The sequence below is a fragment of the Protomyctophum bolini genome (genome assembly GCF_963924005.1).
Source record: "Protomyctophum bolini genome assembly, chromosome: 8".
Lineage (NCBI taxonomy): Eukaryota > Metazoa > Chordata > Actinopteri > Myctophiformes > Myctophidae > Protomyctophum > Protomyctophum bolini.
The window spans coordinates 29,472,879-29,491,289 of NC_137869.1; positions in this window are offsets into that span (position 1 = coordinate 29,472,879).

The window sequence follows — 18,411 nt, forward strand, 5'->3', positions numbered from 1 at the left end:
AACCCATGTTTTTTGAAATTTTGAATTTTCTTCAAATCCTCAAAAATGATGAAAAACGGCGTGCTATAGTATGCCGTACGGTAGGGGCTATAGCCCATGTTCAAAAATGATGAAAAATGAGGATAACATTTTTTTCAAAAATTCAAAAAACAATGGGCTATAACCCATGTTTTTTGAAATTTTGAATTTTCTTCAAATCCTCAAAAATGATGAAAAACGGCGTGCTATAGTATGCCGTACGGTAGGGGCTATAGCCCATGTTCAAAAATGATGAAAAATGAGGATAACATTTTTTTCAAAAATTAAAAAAACGATGGGCTATAACCCATGTTTTTTTAAATTTTGAATTTTCTTCAAATCCTCAAAAATGATGAAAAACGGCGTGCTATAGTATGCCGTACGGTAGGGGCTATAGCCCATGTTCAAAAATGATGAAAAATGAGGATAACATTATTTTCAAAAATTCAAAGAACGATGGGCTATAACCCATGTTTTTTGAAATTTTGAATTTTCTTAAAATCCTCAAAAATGATGAAAAACGGCGTGCTATAGTATGCCGTACGGTAGGGGCTATAGCCCATGTTCAAAAATGATGAAAAATGAGGATAACATTTTTTTCAAAAATTAAAAAAACGATGGGCTATAACCCATGTTTTTTGAAATTTTGAATTTTCTTCAAATCCTCAAAAATGATGAAAAACGGCGTGCTATAGTATGCCGTACGGTAGGGGCTATAGCCCATGTTCAAAAATGATGAAAAATGAGGATAACATTTTTTTCAAAAATTAAAAAAACGATGGGCTATAACCCATGTTTTTTTAAATTTTGAATTTTCTTCAAATCCTCAAAAATGATGAAAAACGGCGTGCTATAGTATGCCGTACGGTAGGGGCTATAGCCCATGTTCAAAAATGATGAAAAATGAGGATAACATTTTTTTCAAAAATTCAAAGAACGATGGGCTATAACCCATGTTTTTTGAAATTTTGAATTTTCTTAAAATCCTCAAAAATGATGAAAAACGGCGTGCTATAGTATGCCGTACGGTAGGGGCTATAGCCCATGTTCAAAAATGATGAAAAATGAGGATAACATTTTTTTCAAAAATTAAAAAAACGATGGGCTATAACCCATGTTTTTTGAAATTTTGAATTTTCTTCAAATCCTCAAAAATGATGAAAAACGGCGTGCTATAGTATGCCGTACGGTAGGGGCTATAGCCCATGTTCAAAAATGATGAAAAATGAGGATAACATTTTTTTCAAAAATTCAAAAAACGATGGGCTATAACCCATGTTTTTTGAAATTTTGAATTTTCTTCAAATCCTCAAAAATGATGAAAAACGGCGTGCTATAGTATGCCGTACGGTAGGGGCTATAGCCCATGTTCAAAAATGATGAAAAATGAGGATAACATTTTTTTCAAAAATTCAAAAAACGATGGGCTATAACCCATGTTTTTTGAAATTTTGAATTTTCTTCAAATCCTCAAAAATGATGAAAAACGGCGTGCTATAGTATGCCGTACGGTAGGGGCTACAGCCCATGTTCAAAAATGATGAAAAATGAGGATAACATTTTTTTCAAAAATTCAAAAAACGATGGGCTATAACCCATGTTTTTTGAAATTTTGAATTTTCTTCAAATCCTCAAAAATTATGAAAAACGGCGTGCTATAGTATGCCGTACGGTAGGGGCTATAGCCCATGTTCAAAAATGATGAAAAATGAGGATAACATTTTTTTCAAAAATTCAAAAAACGATGGGCTATAACCCATGTTTTTTGAAATTTTGAATTTTCTTCAAATCCTCAAAAATGATGAAAAACGGCGTGCTATAGTATGCCGTACGGTAGGGGCTATAGCCCATGTTCAAAAATGATGAAAAATGAGGATAACATTTTTTTCAAAAATTAAAAAAACGATGGGCTATAACCCATGTTTTTTGAAATTTTGAATTTTCTTCAAATCCTCAAAAATGATGAAAAACGGCGTGCTATAGTATGCCGTACGGTAGGAGCTATAGCCCATGTTCAAAAATGATGAAAAATGAGGATAACATTTTTTTCAAAAATTCAAAAAACGATGGGCTATAACCCATGTTTTTTGAAATTTTGAATTTTCTTCAAATCCTCAAAAATGATGAAAAACGGCGTGCTATAGTATGCCGTACGGTAGGGGCTATAGCCCATGTTCAAAAATGATGAAAAATGAGGATAACATTTTTTTCAAAAATTCAAAAAACGATGGGCTATAACCCATGTTTTTTGAAATTTTGAATTTTCTTCAAATCCTCAGAAATGATGAAAAACGGCGTGCTATAGTATGCCGTACGGTAGGGGCTATAGCCCATGTTCAAAAATGATGAAAAATGAGGATAACATTTTTTTCAAAAATTAAAAAAACGATGGGCTATAACCCATGTTTTTTGAAATTTTGAATTTTCTTCAAATCCTCAAAAATGATGAAAAACGGCGTGCTATAGTATGCCGTACGGTAGGGGCTATAGCCCATGTTCAAAAATGATGAAAAATGAGGATAACATTTTTTTCAAAAATTAAAAAAACGATGGGCTATAACCCATGTTTTTTGAAATTTTGAATTTTCTTCAAATCCTCAAAAATGATGAAAAACGGCGTGCTATAGTATGCCGTACGGTAGGGGCTATAGCCCATGTTCAAAAATGATGAAAAATGAGGATAACATTTTTTTCAAAAATTCAAAAAACGATGGGCTATAACCCATGTTTTTTGAAATTTTGAATTTTCTTCAAATCCTCAAAAATGATGAAAAACGGCGTGCTATAGTATGCCGTACGGTAGGGGCTATAGCCCATGTTCAAAAATGATGAAAAATGAGGATAACATTTTTTTCAAAAATTCAAAAAACGATGGGCTATAACCCATGTTTTTTGAAATTTTGAATTTTCTTCAAATCCTCAAAAATGATGAAAAACGGCGTGCTATAGTATGCCGTACGGTAGGGGCTACAGCCCATGTTCAAAAATGATGAAAAATGAGGATAACATTTTTTTCAAAAATTCAAAAAACGATGGGCTATAACCCATGTTTTTTGAAATTTTGAATTTTCTTCAAATCCTCAAAAATTATGAAAAACGGCGTGCTATAGTATGCCGTACGGTAGGGGCTATAGCCCATGTTCAAAAATGATGAAAAATGAGGATAACATTTTTTTCAAAAATTCAAAAAACGATGGGCTATAACCCATGTTTTTTGAAATTTTGAATTTTCTTCAAATCCTCAAAAATGATGAAAAACGGCGTGCTATAGTATGCCGTACGGTAGGGGCTATAGCCCATGTTCAAAAATGATGAAAAATGAGGATAACATTTTTTTCAAAAATTAAAAAAACGATGGGCTATAACCCATGTTTTTTGAAATTTTGAATTTTCTTCAAATCCTCAAAAATGATGAAAAACGGCGTGCTATAGTATGCCGTACGGTAGGAGCTATAGCCCATGTTCAAAAATGATGAAAAATGAGGATAACATTTTTTTCAAAAATTCAAAAAACGATGGGCTATAACCCATGTTTTTTGAAATTTTGAATTTTCTTCAAATCCTCAAAAATGATGAAAAACGGCGTGCTATAGTATGCCGTACGGTAGGGGCTATAGCCCATGTTCAAAAATGATGAAAAATGAGGATAACATTTTTTTCAAAAATTCAAAACACGATGGGCTATAACCCATGTTTTTTGAAATTTTGAATTTTCTTCAAATCCTCAGAAATGATGAAAAACGGCGTGCTATAGTATGCCGTACGGTAGGGGCTATAGCCCATGTTCAAAAATGATGAAAAATGAGGATAACATTTTTTTCAAAAATTAAAAAAACGATGGGCTATAACCCATGTTTTTTGAAATTTTGAATTTTCTTCAAATCCTCAAAAATGATGAAAAACGGCGTGCTATAGTATGCCGTACGGTAGGGGCTATAGCCCATGTTCAAAAATGATGAAAAATGAGGATAACATTTTTTTCAAAAATTCAAAAAACAATGGGCTATAACCCATGTTTTTTGAAATTTTGAATTTTCTTCAAATCCTCAAAAATGATGAAAAACGGCGTGCTATAGTATGCCGTACGGTAGGGGCTATAGCCCATGTTCAAAAATGATGAAAAATGAGGATAACATTTTTTTCAAAAATTCAAAAAACGATGGGCTATAACCCATGTTTTTTGAAATTTTGAATTTTCTTCAAATCCTCAGAAATGATGAAAAACGGCGTGCTATAGTATGCCGTACGGTAGGGGCTATAGCCCATGTTCAAAAATGATGAAAAATGAGGATAACATTTTTTTCAAAAATTAAAAAAACGATGGGCTATAACCCATGTTTTTTGAAATTTTGAATTTTCTTCAAATCCTCAAAAATGATGAAAAACGGCGTGCTATAGTATGCCGTACGGTAGGGGCTATAGCCCATGTTCAAAAATGATGAAAAATGAGGATAACATTTTTTTCAAAAATTCAAAAAACAATGGGCTATAACCCATGTTTTTTGAAATTTTGAATTTTCTTCAAATCCTCAAAAATGATGAAAAACGGCGTGCTATAGTATGCCGTACGGTAGGGGCTATAGCCCATGTTCAAAAATGATGAAAAATGAGGATAACATTTTTTTCAAAAATTCAAAAAACGATGGGCTATAACCCATGTTTTTTGAAATTTTGAATTTTCTTCAAATCCTCAAAAATGATGAAAAACGGCGTGCTATAGTATGCCGTACGGTAGGGGCTATAGCCCATGTTCAAAAATGATGAAAAATGAGGATAACATTTTTTTCAAAAATTCAAAAAACGATGGGCTATAACCCATGTTTTTTGAAATTTTGAATTTTCTTCAAATCCTCAAAAATGATGAAAAACGGCGTGCTATAGTATGCCGTACAGTAGGGGCTATAGCCCATGTTCAAAAATGATGAAAAATGAGGATAACATTTTTTTCAAAAATTCAAAGAACGATGGGCTATAACCCATGTTTTTTGAAATTTTGAATTTTCTTAAAATCCTCAAAAATGATGAAAAACGGCGTGCTATAGTATGCCGTACGGTAGGGGCTATAGCCCATGTTCAAAAATGATGAAAAATGAGGATAACATTTTTTTCAAAAATTCAAAAAACGATGGGCTATAACCCATGTTTTTTGAAATTTTGAATTTTCTTCAAATCCTCAGAAATGATGAAAAACGGCGTGCTATAGTATGCCGTACGGTAGGGGCTATAGCCCATGTTCAAAAATGATGAAAAATGAGGATAACATTTTTTTCAAAAATTAAAAAAACGATGGGCTATAACCCATGTTTTTTGAAATTTTGAATTTTCTTCAAATCCTCAAAAATGATGAAAAACGGCGTGCTATAGTATGCCGTACGGTAGGGGCTATAGCCCATGTTCAAAAATGATGAAAAATGAGGATAACATTTTTTTCAAAAATTAAAAAAACGATGGGCTATAACCCATGTTTTTTGAAATTTTGAATTTTCTTCAAATCCTCAAAAATGATGAAAAACGGCGTGCTATAGTATGCCGTACGGTAGGGGCTATAGCCCATGTTCAAAAATGATGAAAAATGAGGATAACATTTTTTTCAAAAATTCAAAAAACGATGGGCTATAACCCATGTTTTTTGAAATTTTGAATTTTCTTCAAATCCTCAAAAATGATGAAAAACGGCGTGCTATAGTATGCCGTACGGTAGGGGCTATAGCCCATGTTCAAAAATGATGAAAAATGAGGATAACATTTTTTTCAAAAATTCAAAAAACGATGGGCTATAACCCATGTTTTTTGAAATTTTGAATTTTCTTCAAATCCTCAAAAATGATGAAAAACGGCGTGCTATAGTATGCCGTACGGTAGGGGCTACAGCCCATGTTCAAAAATGATGAAAAATGAGGATAACATTTTTTTCAAAAATTCAAAAAACGATGGGCTATAACCCATGTTTTTTGAAATTTTGAATTTTCTTCAAATCCTCAAAAATTATGAAAAACGGCGTGCTATAGTATGCCGTACGGTAGGGGCTATAGCCCATGTTCAAAAATGATGAAAAATGAGGATAACATTTTTTTCAAAAATTCAAAAAACGATGGGCTATAACCCATGTTTTTTGAAATTTTGAATTTTCTTCAAATCCTCAAAAATGATGAAAAACGGCGTGCTATAGTATGCCGTACGGTAGGGGCTATAGCCCATGTTCAAAAATGATGAAAAATGAGGATAACATTTTTTTCAAAAATTAAAAAAACGATGGGCTATAACCCATGTTTTTTGAAATTTTGAATTTTCTTCAAATCCTCAAAAATGATGAAAAACGGCGTGCTATAGTATGCCGTACGGTAGGAGCTATAGCCCATGTTCAAAAATGATGAAAAATGAGGATAACATTTTTTTCAAAAATTCAAAAAACGATGGGCTATAACCCATGTTTTTTGAAATTTTGAATTTTCTTCAAATCCTCAAAAATGATGAAAAACGGCGTGCTATAGTATGCCGTACGGTAGGGGCTATAGCCCATGTTCAAAAATGATGAAAAATGAGGATAACATTTTTTTCAAAAATTCAAAAAACGATGGGCTATAACCCATGTTTTTTGAAATTTTGAATTTTCTTCAAATCCTCAGAAATGATGAAAAACGGCGTGCTATAGTATGCCGTACGGTAGGGGCTATAGCCCATGTTCAAAAATGATGAAAAATGAGGATAACATTTTTTTCAAAAATTAAAAAAACGATGGGCTATAACCCATGTTTTTTGAAATTTTGAATTTTCTTCAAATCCTCAAAAATGATGAAAAACGGCGTGCTATAGTATGCCGTACGGTAGGGGCTATAGCCCATGTTCAAAAATGATGAAAAATGAGGATAACATTTTTTTCAAAAATTCAAAAAACAATGGGCTATAACCCATGTTTTTTGAAATTTTGAATTTTCTTCAAATCCTCAAAAATGATGAAAAACGGCGTGCTATAGTATGCCGTACGGTAGGGGCTATAGCCCATGTTCAAAAATGATGAAAAATGAGGATAACATTTTTTTCAAAAATTCAAAAAACGATGGGCTATAACCCATGTTTTTTGAAATTTTGAATTTTCTTCAAATCCTCAGAAATGATGAAAAACGGCGTGCTATAGTATGCCGTACGGTAGGGGCTATAGCCCATGTTCAAAAATGATGAAAAATGAGGATAACATTTTTTTCAAAAATTAAAAAAACGATGGGCTATAACCCATGTTTTTTGAAATTTTGAATTTTCTTCAAATCCTCAAAAATGATGAAAAACGGCGTGCTATAGTATGCCGTACGGTAGGGGCTATAGCCCATGTTCAAAAATGATGAAAAATGAGGATAACATTTTTTTCAAAAATTCAAAAAACAATGGGCTATAACCCATGTTTTTTGAAATTTTGAATTTTCTTCAAATCCTCAAAAATGATGAAAAACGGCGTGCTATAGTATGCCGTACGGTAGGGGCTATAGCCCATGTTCAAAAATGATGAAAAATGAGGATAACATTTTTTTCAAAAATTCAAAAAACGATGGGCTATAACCCATGTTTTTTGAAATTTTGAATTTTCTTCAAATCCTCAAAAATGATGAAAAACGGCGTGCTATAGTATGCCGTACGGTAGGGGCTATAGCCCATGTTCAAAAATGATGAAAAATGAGGATAACATTTTTTTCAAAAATTCAAAAAACGATGGGCTATAACCCATGTTTTTTGAAATTTTGAATTTTCTTCAAATCCTCAAAAATGATGAAAAACGGCGTGCTATAGTATGCCGTACAGTAGGGGCTATAGCCCATGTTCAAAAATGATGAAAAATGAGGATAACATTTTTTTCAAAAATTCAAAAAACGATGGGCTATAACCCATGTTTATTGAAATTTTGAATTTTCTTCAAATCCTCAAAAATGATGAAAAACGGCGTGCTATAGTATGACGTACGGTAGGGGCTATAGCCCATGTTCAAAAATGATGAAAAATGAGGATAACATTTTTTTCAAAAATTCAAAAAACGATGGGCTATAACCCATGTTTTTTGAAATTTTGAATTTTCTTCAAATCCTCAAAAATGATGAAAAACGGCGTGCTATAGTATGCCGTACGGTAGGGGCTATAGCCCATGTTCAAAAATGATGAAAAATGAGGATAACATTTTTTTCAAAAATTAAAAAAACGATGGGCTATAACCCATGTTTTTTGAAATTTTGAATTTTCTTCAAATCCTCAAAAATGATGAAAAACGGCGTGCTATAGTATGCCGTACGGTAGGGGCTATAGCCCATGTTCAAAAATGATGAAAAATGAGGATAACATTTTTTTCAAAAATTCAAAGAACGATGGGCTATAACCCATGTTTTTTGAAATTTTGAATTTTCTTAAAATCCTCAAAAATGATGAAAAACGGCGTGCTATAGTATGCCGTACGGTAGGGGCTATAGCCCATGTTCAAAAATGATGAAAAATGAGGATAACATTTTTTTCAAAAATTAAAAAAACGATGGGCTATAACCCATGTTTTTTGAAATTTTGAATTTTCTTCAAATCCTCAAAAATGATGAAAAACGGCGTGCTATAGTATGCCGTACGGTAGGGGCTATAGCCCATGTTCAAAAATGATGAAAAATGAGGATAACATTTTTTTCAAAAATTCAAAAAACGATGGGCTATAACCCATGTTTTTTGAAATTTTGAATTTTCTTCAAATCCTCAAAAATGATGAAAAACGGCGTGCTATAGTATGCCGTACGGTAGGGGCTATAGCCCATGTTCAAAAATGATGAAAAATGAGGATAACATTTTTTTCAAAAATTCAAAAAACGATGGGCTATAACCCATGTTTTTTGAAATTTTGAATTTTCTTCAAATCCTCAAAAATGATGAAAAACGGCGTGCTATAGTATGCCGTACGGTAGGGGCTACAGCCCATGTTCAAAAATGATGAAAAATGAGGATAACATTTTTTTCAAAAATTCAAAAAACGATGGGCTATAACCCATGTTTTTTGAAATTTTGAATTTTCTTCAAATCCTCAAAAATTATGAAAAACGGCGTGCTATAGTATGCCGTACGGTAGGGGCTATAGCCCATGTTCAAAAATGATGAAAAATGAGGATAACATTTTTTTCAAAAATTCAAAAAACGATGGGCTATAACCCATGTTTTTTGAAATTTTGAATTTTCTTCAAATCCTCAAAAATGATGAAAAACGGCGTGCTATAGTATGCCGTACGGTAGGGGCTATAGCCCATGTTCAAAAATGATGAAAAATGAGGATAACATTTTTTTCAAAAATTCAAAAAACGATGGGCTATAACCCATGTTTTTTGAAATTTTGAATTTTCTTCAAATCCTCAAAAATGATGAAAAACGGCGTGCTATAGTATGCCGTACGGTAGGAGCTATAGCCCATGTTCAAAAATGATGAAAAATGAGGATAACATTTTTTTCAAAAATTCAAAAAACGATGGGCTATAACCCATGTTTTTTGAAATTTTGAATTTTCTTCAAATCCTCAAAAATGATGAAAAACGGCGTGCTATAGTATGCCGTACGGTAGGGGCTACAGCCCATGTTCAAAAATGATGAAAAATGAGGATAACATTTTTTTCAAAAATTCAAAAAACGATGGGCTATAACCCATGTTTTTTGAAATTTTGAATTTTCTTCAAATCCTCAAAAATTATGAAAAACGGCGTGCTATAGTATGCCGTACGGTAGGGGCTATAGCCCATGTTCAAAAATGATGAAAAATGAGGATAACATTTTTTTCAAAAATTCAAAAAACGATGGGCTATAACCCATGTTTTTTGAAATTTTGAATTTTCTTCAAATCCTCAAAAATGATGAAAAACGGCGTGCTATAGTATGCCGTACGGTAGGGGCTATAGCCCATGTTCAAAAATGATGAAAAATGAGGATAACATTTTTTTCAAAAATTAAAAAAACGATGGGCTATAACCCATGTTTTTTGAAATTTTGAATTTTCTTCAAATCCTCAAAAATGATGAAAAACGGCGTGCTATAGTATGCCGTACGGTAGGAGCTATAGCCCATGTTCAAAAATGATGAAAAATGAGGATAACATTTTTTTCAAAAATTCAAAAAACGATGGGCTATAACCCATGTTTTTTGAAATTTTGAATTTTCTTCAAATCCTCAAAAATGATGAAAAACGGCGTGCTATAGTATGCCGTACGGTAGGGGCTATAGCCCATGTTCAAAAATGATGAAAAATGAGGATAACATTTTTTTCAAAAATTCAAAAAACGATGGGCTATAACCCATGTTTTTTGAAATTTTGAATTTTCTTCAAATCCTCAGAAATGATGAAAAACGGCGTGCTATAGTATGCCGTACGGTAGGGGCTATAGCCCATGTTCAAAAATGATGAAAAATGAGGATAACATTTTTTTCAAAAATTAAAAAAACGATGGGCTATAACCCATGTTTTTTGAAATTTTGAATTTTCTTCAAATCCTCAAAAATGATGAAAAACGGCGTGCTATAGTATGCCGTACGGTAGGGGCTATAGCCCATGTTCAAAAATGATGAAAAATGAGGATAACATTTTTTTCAAAAATTAAAAAAACGATGGGCTATAACCCATGTTTTTTGAAATTTTGAATTTTCTTCAAATCCTCAAAAATGATGAAAAACGGCGTGCTATAGTATGCCGTACGGTAGGGGCTATAGCCCATGTTCAAAAATGATGAAAAATGAGGATAACATTTTTTTCAAAAATTCAAAAAACGATGGGCTATAACCCATGTTTTTTGAAATTTTGAATTTTCTTCAAATCCTCAAAAATGATGAAAAACGGCGTGCTATAGTATGCCGTACGGTAGGGGCTATAGCCCATGTTCAAAAATGATGAAAAATGAGGATAACATTTTTTTCAAAAATTCAAAAAACGATGGGCTATAACCCATGTTTTTTGAAATTTTGAATTTTCTTCAAATCCTCAAAAATGATGAAAAACGGCGTGCTATAGTATGCCGTACGGTAGGGGCTATAGCCCATGTTCAAAAATGATGAAAAATGAGGATAACATTTTTTTCAAAAATTAAAAAAACGATGGGCTATAACCCATGTTTTTTGAAATTTTGAATTTTCTTAAAATCCTCAAAAATGATGAAAAACGGCGTGCTATAGTATGCCGTACGGTAGGGGCTATAGCCCATGTTCAAAAATGATGAAAAATGAGGATAACATTTTTTTCAAAAATTCAAAAAACAATGGGCTATAACCCATGTTTTTTGAAATTTTGAATTTTCTTCAAATCCTCAAAAATGATGAAAAACGGCGTGCTATAGTATGCCGTACGGTAGGGGCTATAGCCCATGTTCAAAAATGATGAAAAATGAGGATAACATTTTTTTCAAAAATTCAAAAAACGATGGGCTATAACCCATGTTTTTTGAAATTTTGAATTTTCTTCAAATCCTCAGAAATGATGAAAAACGGCGTGCTATAGTATGCCGTACGGTAGGGGCTATAGCCCATGTTCAAAAATGATGAAAAATGAGGATAACATTTTTTTCAAAAATTAAAAAAACGATGGGCTATAACCCATGTTTTTTGAAATTTTGAATTTTCTTCAAATCCTCAAAAATGATGAAAAACGGCGTGCTATAGTATGCCGTACGGTAGGGGCTATAGCCCATGTTCAAAAATGATGAAAAATGAGGATAACATTTTTTTCAAAAATTAAAAAAACGATGGGCTATAACCCATGTTTTTTGAAATTTTGAATTTTCTTAAAATCCTCAAAAATGATGAAAAACGGCGTGCTATAGTATGCCGTACGGTAGGGGCTATAGCCCATGTTCAAAAATGATGAAAAATGAGGATAACATTTTTTTCAAAAATTCAAAAAACAATGGGCTATAACCCATGTTTTTTGAAATTTTGAATTTTCTTCAAATCCTCAAAAATGATGAAAAACGGCGTGCTATAGTATGCCGTACGGTAGGGGCTATAGCCCATGTTCAAAAATGATGAAAAATGAGGATAACATTTTTTTCAAAAATTCAAAAAACGATGGGCTATAACCCATGTTTTTTGAAATTTTGAATTTTCTTCAAATCCTCAGAAATGATGAAAAACGGCGTGCTATAGTATGCCGTACGGTAGGGGCTATAGCCCATGTTCAAAAATGATGAAAAATGAGGATAACATTTTTTTCAAAAATTAAAAAAACGATGGGCTATAACCCATGTTTTTTGAAATTTTGAATTTTCTTCAAATCCTCAAAAATGATGAAAAACGGCGTGCTATAGTATGCCGTACGGTAGGGGCTATAGCCCATGTTCAAAAATGATGAAAAATGAGGATAACATTTTTTTCAAAAATTCAAAAAACAATGGGCTATAACCCATGTTTTTTGAAATTTTGAATTTTCTTCAAATCCTCAAAAATGATGAAAAACGGCGTGCTATAGTATGCCGTACGGTAGGGGCTATAGCCCATGTTCAAAAATGATGAAAAATGAGGATAACATTTTTTTCAAAAATTCAAAAAACGATGGGCTATAACCCATGTTTTTTGAAATTTTGAATTTTCTTCAAATCCTCAAAAATGATGAAAAACGGCGTGCTATAGTATGCCGTACGGTAGGGGCTATAGCCCATGTTCAAAAATGATGAAAAATGAGGATAACATTTTTTTCAAAAATTCAAAAAACGATGGGCTATAACCCATGTTTTTTGAAATTTTGAATTTTCTTCAAATCCTCAAAAATGATGAAAAACGGCGTGCTATAGTATGCCGTACAGTAGGGGCTATAGCCCATGTTCAAAAATGATGAAAAATGAGGATAACATTTTTTTCAAAAATTCAAAAAACGATGGGCTATAACCCATGTTTATTGAAATTTTGAATTTTCTTCAAATCCTCAAAAATGATGAAAAACGGCGTGCTATAGTATGACGTACGGTAGGGGCTATAGCCCATGTTCAAAAATGATGAAAAATGAGGATAACATTTTTTTCAAAAATTCAAAAAACGATGGGCTATAACCCATGTTTTTTGAAATTTTGAATTTTCTTCAAATCCTCAAAAATGATGAAAAACGGCGTGCTATAGTATGCCGTACGGTAGGGGCTATAGCCCATGTTCAAAAATGATGAAAAATGAGGATAACATTTTTTTCAAAAATAAAAAAAACGATGGGCTATAACCCATGTTTTTTGAAATTTTGAATTTTCTTCAAATCCTCAAAAATGATGAAAAACGGCGTGCTATAGTATGCCGTACGGTAGGGGCTATAGCCCATGTTCAAAAATGATGAAAAATGAGGATAACATTTTTTTCAAAAATTCAAAGAACGATGGGCTATAACCCATGTTTTTTGAAATTTTGAATTTTCTTAAAATCCTCAAAAATGATGAAAAACGGCGTGCTATAGTATGCCGTACGGTAGGGGCTATAGCCCATGTTCAAAAATGATGAAAAATGAGGATAACATTTTTTTCAAAAATTAAAAAAACGATGGGCTATAACCCATGTTTTTTGAAATTTTGAATTTTCTTCAAATCCTCAAAAATGATGAAAAACGGCGTGCTATAGTATGCCGTACGGTAGGGGCTATAGCCCATGTTCAAAAATGATGAAAAATGAGGATAACATTTTTTTCAAAAATTCAAAAAACGATGGGCTATAACCCATGTTTTTTGAAATTTTGAATTTTCTTCAAATCCTCAAAAATGATGAAAAACGGCGTGCTATAGTATGCCGTACGGTAGGGGCTACAGCCCATGTTCAAAAATGATGAAAAATGAGGATAACATTTTTTTCAAAAATTCAAAAAACGATGGGCTATAACCCATGTTTTTTGAAATTTTGAATTTTCTTCAAATCCTCAAAAATTATGAAAAACGGCGTGCTATAGTATGCCGTACGGTAGGGGCTATAGCCCATGTTCAAAAATGATGAAAAATGAGGATAACATTTTTTTCAAAAATTCAAAAAACGATGGGCTATAACCCATGTTTTTTGAAATTTTGAATTTTCTTCAAATCCTCAAAAATGATGAAAAACGGCGTGCTATAGTATGCCGTACGGTAGGGGCTATAGCCCATGTTCAAAAATGATGAAAAATGAGGATAACATTTTTTTCAAAAATTCAAAAAACGATGGGCTATAACCCATGTTTTTTGAAATTTTGAATTTTCTTCAAATCCTCAAAAATGATGAAAAACGGCGTGCTATAGTATGCCGTACGGTAGGAGCTATAGCCCATGTTCAAAAATGATGAAAAATGAGGATAACATTTTTTTCAAAAATTCAAAAAACGATGGGCTATAACCCATGTTTTTTGAAATTTTGAATTTTCTTCAAATCCTCAAAAATGATGAAAAACGGCGTGCTATAGTATGCCGTACGGTAGGGGCTATAGCCCATGTTAAAAAATGATGAAAAATGAGGATAACATTTTTTTCAAAAATTCAAAAAACGATGGGCTATAACCCATGTTTTTTGAAATTTTGAATTTTCTTCAAATCCTCAGAAATGATGAAAAACGGCGTGCTATAGTATGCCGTACGGTAGGGGCTATAGCCCATGTTCAAAAATGATGAAAAATGAGGATAACATTTTTTTCAAAAATTCAAAAAACAATGGGCTATAACCCATGTTTTTTGAAATTTTGAATTTTCTTCAAATCCTCAAAAATGATGAAAAACGGCGTGCTATAGTATGCCGTACGGTAGGGGCTATAGCCCATGTTCAAAAATGATGAAAAATGAGGATAACATTTTTTTCAAAAATTCAAAAAACGATGGGCTATAACCCATGTTTTTTGAAATTTTGAATTTTCTTCAAATCCTCAAAAATGATGAAAAACGGCGTGCTATAGTATGCCGTACGGTAGGGGCTATAGCCCATGTTCAAAAATGATGAAAAATGAGGATAACATTTTTTTCAAAAATTCAAAAAACGATGGGCTATAACCCATGTTTTTTGAAATTTTGAATTTTCTTCAAATCCTCAAAAATGATGAAAAACGGCGTGCTATAGTATGCCGTACAGTAGGGGCTATAGCCCATGTTCAAAAATGATGAAAAATGAGGATAACATTTTTTTCAAAAATTCAAAAAACGATGGGCTATAACCCATGTTTATTGAAATTTTGAATTTTCTTCAAATCCTCAAAAATGATGAAAAACGGCGTGCTATAGTATGACGTACGGTAGGGGCTATAGCCCATGTTCAAAAATGATGAAAAATGAGGATAACATTTTTTCAAAAATTCAAAAAACGATGGGCTATAACCCATGTTTTTTGAAATTTTGAATTTTCTTCAAATCCTCAAAATTGATGAAAAACGGCGTGCTATAGTATGCCGTACGGTAGGGGCTATAGCCCATGTTCAAAAATGTGAATATCTAATAATATCAATTTAAAATGTATTATCCAATACAAATTTCCTTACCATTTTTAATGTTTTAGTTTTGTATTGCTATTTTTATTTGCTAATTGTAGATTGACCTACTTTTTGTTTCTGGCATTCCGCTGCTTGTTATTTTTTATTTTATTTTCATGTGAAGTACTTTGAGTTGCATTTTATGTATGACATGTGCTATATAAATAAAGTTTAATATGTGAAGTACTTTAGTTGTCAAGGATGCAGACAGAGTTGAACCCAGGAGCAAAGTCACAACAAACTAGAGTATAATAATAAAGTATTTAATAAAGAATTACGAGATATCTTACACAGGGGAATGCAGGTAGGAATCAGGCATGAATCAGAATGACATCAAAGTCAACACATGAACAGGCAGGACATCTGTGACACAGGTTATGAACTGACAATGAGTGTTTGTACTGAGTCCAGTTTTATAGTGAGCAGGTTGATTGGAGAAGTGTTCACTGCTGGGCTGATTAGGTAGTTGACAGGTGTGTAAATGGAACTGGGTGTGCTGGAATGGGATATGGGAGGCCAGTGTGGAGACTGAGGGAGAGACAGAATGTGACAGAGTTGCATTTTATGTATGAAATGTGCTATATAAATAAAGTTTACACCACTGACTGTCCCTCCATATAAAATAAAGGCGAAAGTCACAAAAGAAAATTGATCAGTTACAATTCCAGACTATGAAGAATCATTTAATAAAGGAATACTTCCAGATTCAGTTAAAGATTAGCTACAATAATTGTGATATTAAAAGTTAAATGCTCGTCATATGACATAACAGAGAGGAATGGGCCGGACCCTGCGCGCAGGGTCCGGCCCAGTCAGTGGTGTAAACTTTATTTATATAGCACATTTCATACATAAAATGCAACTCTGTCACATTCTGTCTCTCCCTCAGTCTCCACACTGGCCTCCCATATCCCATTCAAGCACACCCAGTTCACCCAGTTCCATTTACACACCTGTCAACTACCTCATCAGCCCAGCAGTGAACACTTCTCCAATCAACCTGCTCACTATAAAACTGGACTCAGTACAAACACTCATTGTCAGTTCATAACCTGTGTCACAGATGTCCTGCCTGTTCATGTGTTGACTTTGATGTCATTCTGATTCATGCCTGATTCTTACCTGCATTCCCCTGTGTAAGATATCTTGTAATGCTTTATTAAATACTTTCTGGAAATTGCGGAATTGCGGAAATTGCGGAAATGGTAATTGCGGAAATTGCGGTATTGCGGAAATTGCGGAATTGCGGAAATGAAAATTTCGGAAATTGCGGAAATGGTGGAAATGGAAACTGCGGAAATGGTAATTGCGGAAATTGCTCTTCACTTATAGCTATCTATTTTCAGGTAGATTGTTTTATTTTACTCAGTCAGCCATATCACTACTCATTTTTTTTTCATGAAAAAGGTCATAGCTGGGTAATCTATTTTCAGGCAAATTGTGTTTATTGTATTTTATTTTACTCGGCCATAACAATTTATTTTCTGTTAACCAACTTGCTGGCTGGCAGGCAGGCAAAGAGCTACTCATGTTATGTTATTATGTTATATTATAACAGCTACTCATGTTATGTGCAATAATTTGTGCAGTTATGGAAACAACTCTTTGTGTTTATGCAAGAAAATGTAACACATTTATTTATTTACATATTGTGTGCATGCACATTGTACTTTGATACATTTTGCGAAAATAAAGCAATTGAAAGAGAGAAGTTATCAAGTATCATTAATGTCGTAATTTTATCTACTGGCCCCTGGCCCCTTGCCATTTTTGTAATGTGGCCCACAGGTAAATCTATTTGAGTATCCCTGCTATAACCCATCGTTTTCCGCAATTTTTCTGCAACACTCCGTAATTTGCTAATGTTTCTCATCCTCCGCAACACTCCGTAATTTGCTAATGTTTCTCATCCTCCGCAACACTCAATTTTTCCGGTAAATACAACACATTGAGCAGGGCACTGCAGGGAGTTGAACCCCGTTCCGGTAAACCAGAAGTACGACACCAGTGCCTTAGCTTTTGTGTATTCAACTATTTGGGTAACATGTGAGCTTTATCCTCTAATTCATGGGCCTGGATTTTTTTTCTTCAAAATTTCAAAAACATGGGCTATAACCCATCGTTTTTTTTGTCAAATCATCAAAAATGATGAAAACCTGGAGCCTGGGTACATTGAGGTACATTAGGCCCGTCACAAGTATTAATAAATTGTTTAAATTACAAAAAATACATGAATTGTGAAAGTAGCAGATCTACGAGATCAAAACAGTTTTGAGCTCCTAGATCTGCTACTTCCACTACTTTCTAACATGGGAGCAATTATGACTATTATCCCAAAAGTATTGCGATTATCACAAATACTTATGTTGTAATTGTGATGGGCCTATGGGTGTGTGTGGGTGTGTGTGTGTGTGTGTGTGTGTGTGTGTGTGTGTGTGGGGGGGGGGGGGGGGTTGTCTGTGTCTGTGTGTGCGAGTGTGTTTGCCGTGTGTGTGTGTTGAATCTGTTTTTGATTGGCCCGACGCGACGTGTAATCTACGAGCATGTTGAATTTGGGGCCCGACGTTGACAACATTAAATCTACGAGCTGGACGACGCTGGATCTACGTCAGTTATAGTGTAGTTCTCCCCGGGGTATGGGTTGAATCTGGGATAATCAGGCATAATGGGCAGGCGGGTCGTGCAGGAACTGGGTTGTGCAGGAACCGGGTCGTACCCAGCGGTCCCTCGTGGGACCCCCGTCCATTGTGCTCTGCTACCCGGCCTCCTGTACCAAGGTCTTTAGTCTAGTTTTCTCTCTTCTCTAGTTTCAGGTTTCAGATTTCATCTCTTCACATCTCTTCAAAGTACCAACTGTTGAATATCTTGTTTCCTTCCCAAGGTTGTTTCCTTCCCGCCAGGTTGGCCAAATGTTTTCCCTATCTTGTACTTTCCTTCCCGCCAGGTTGGCCAAATGTTGTCGT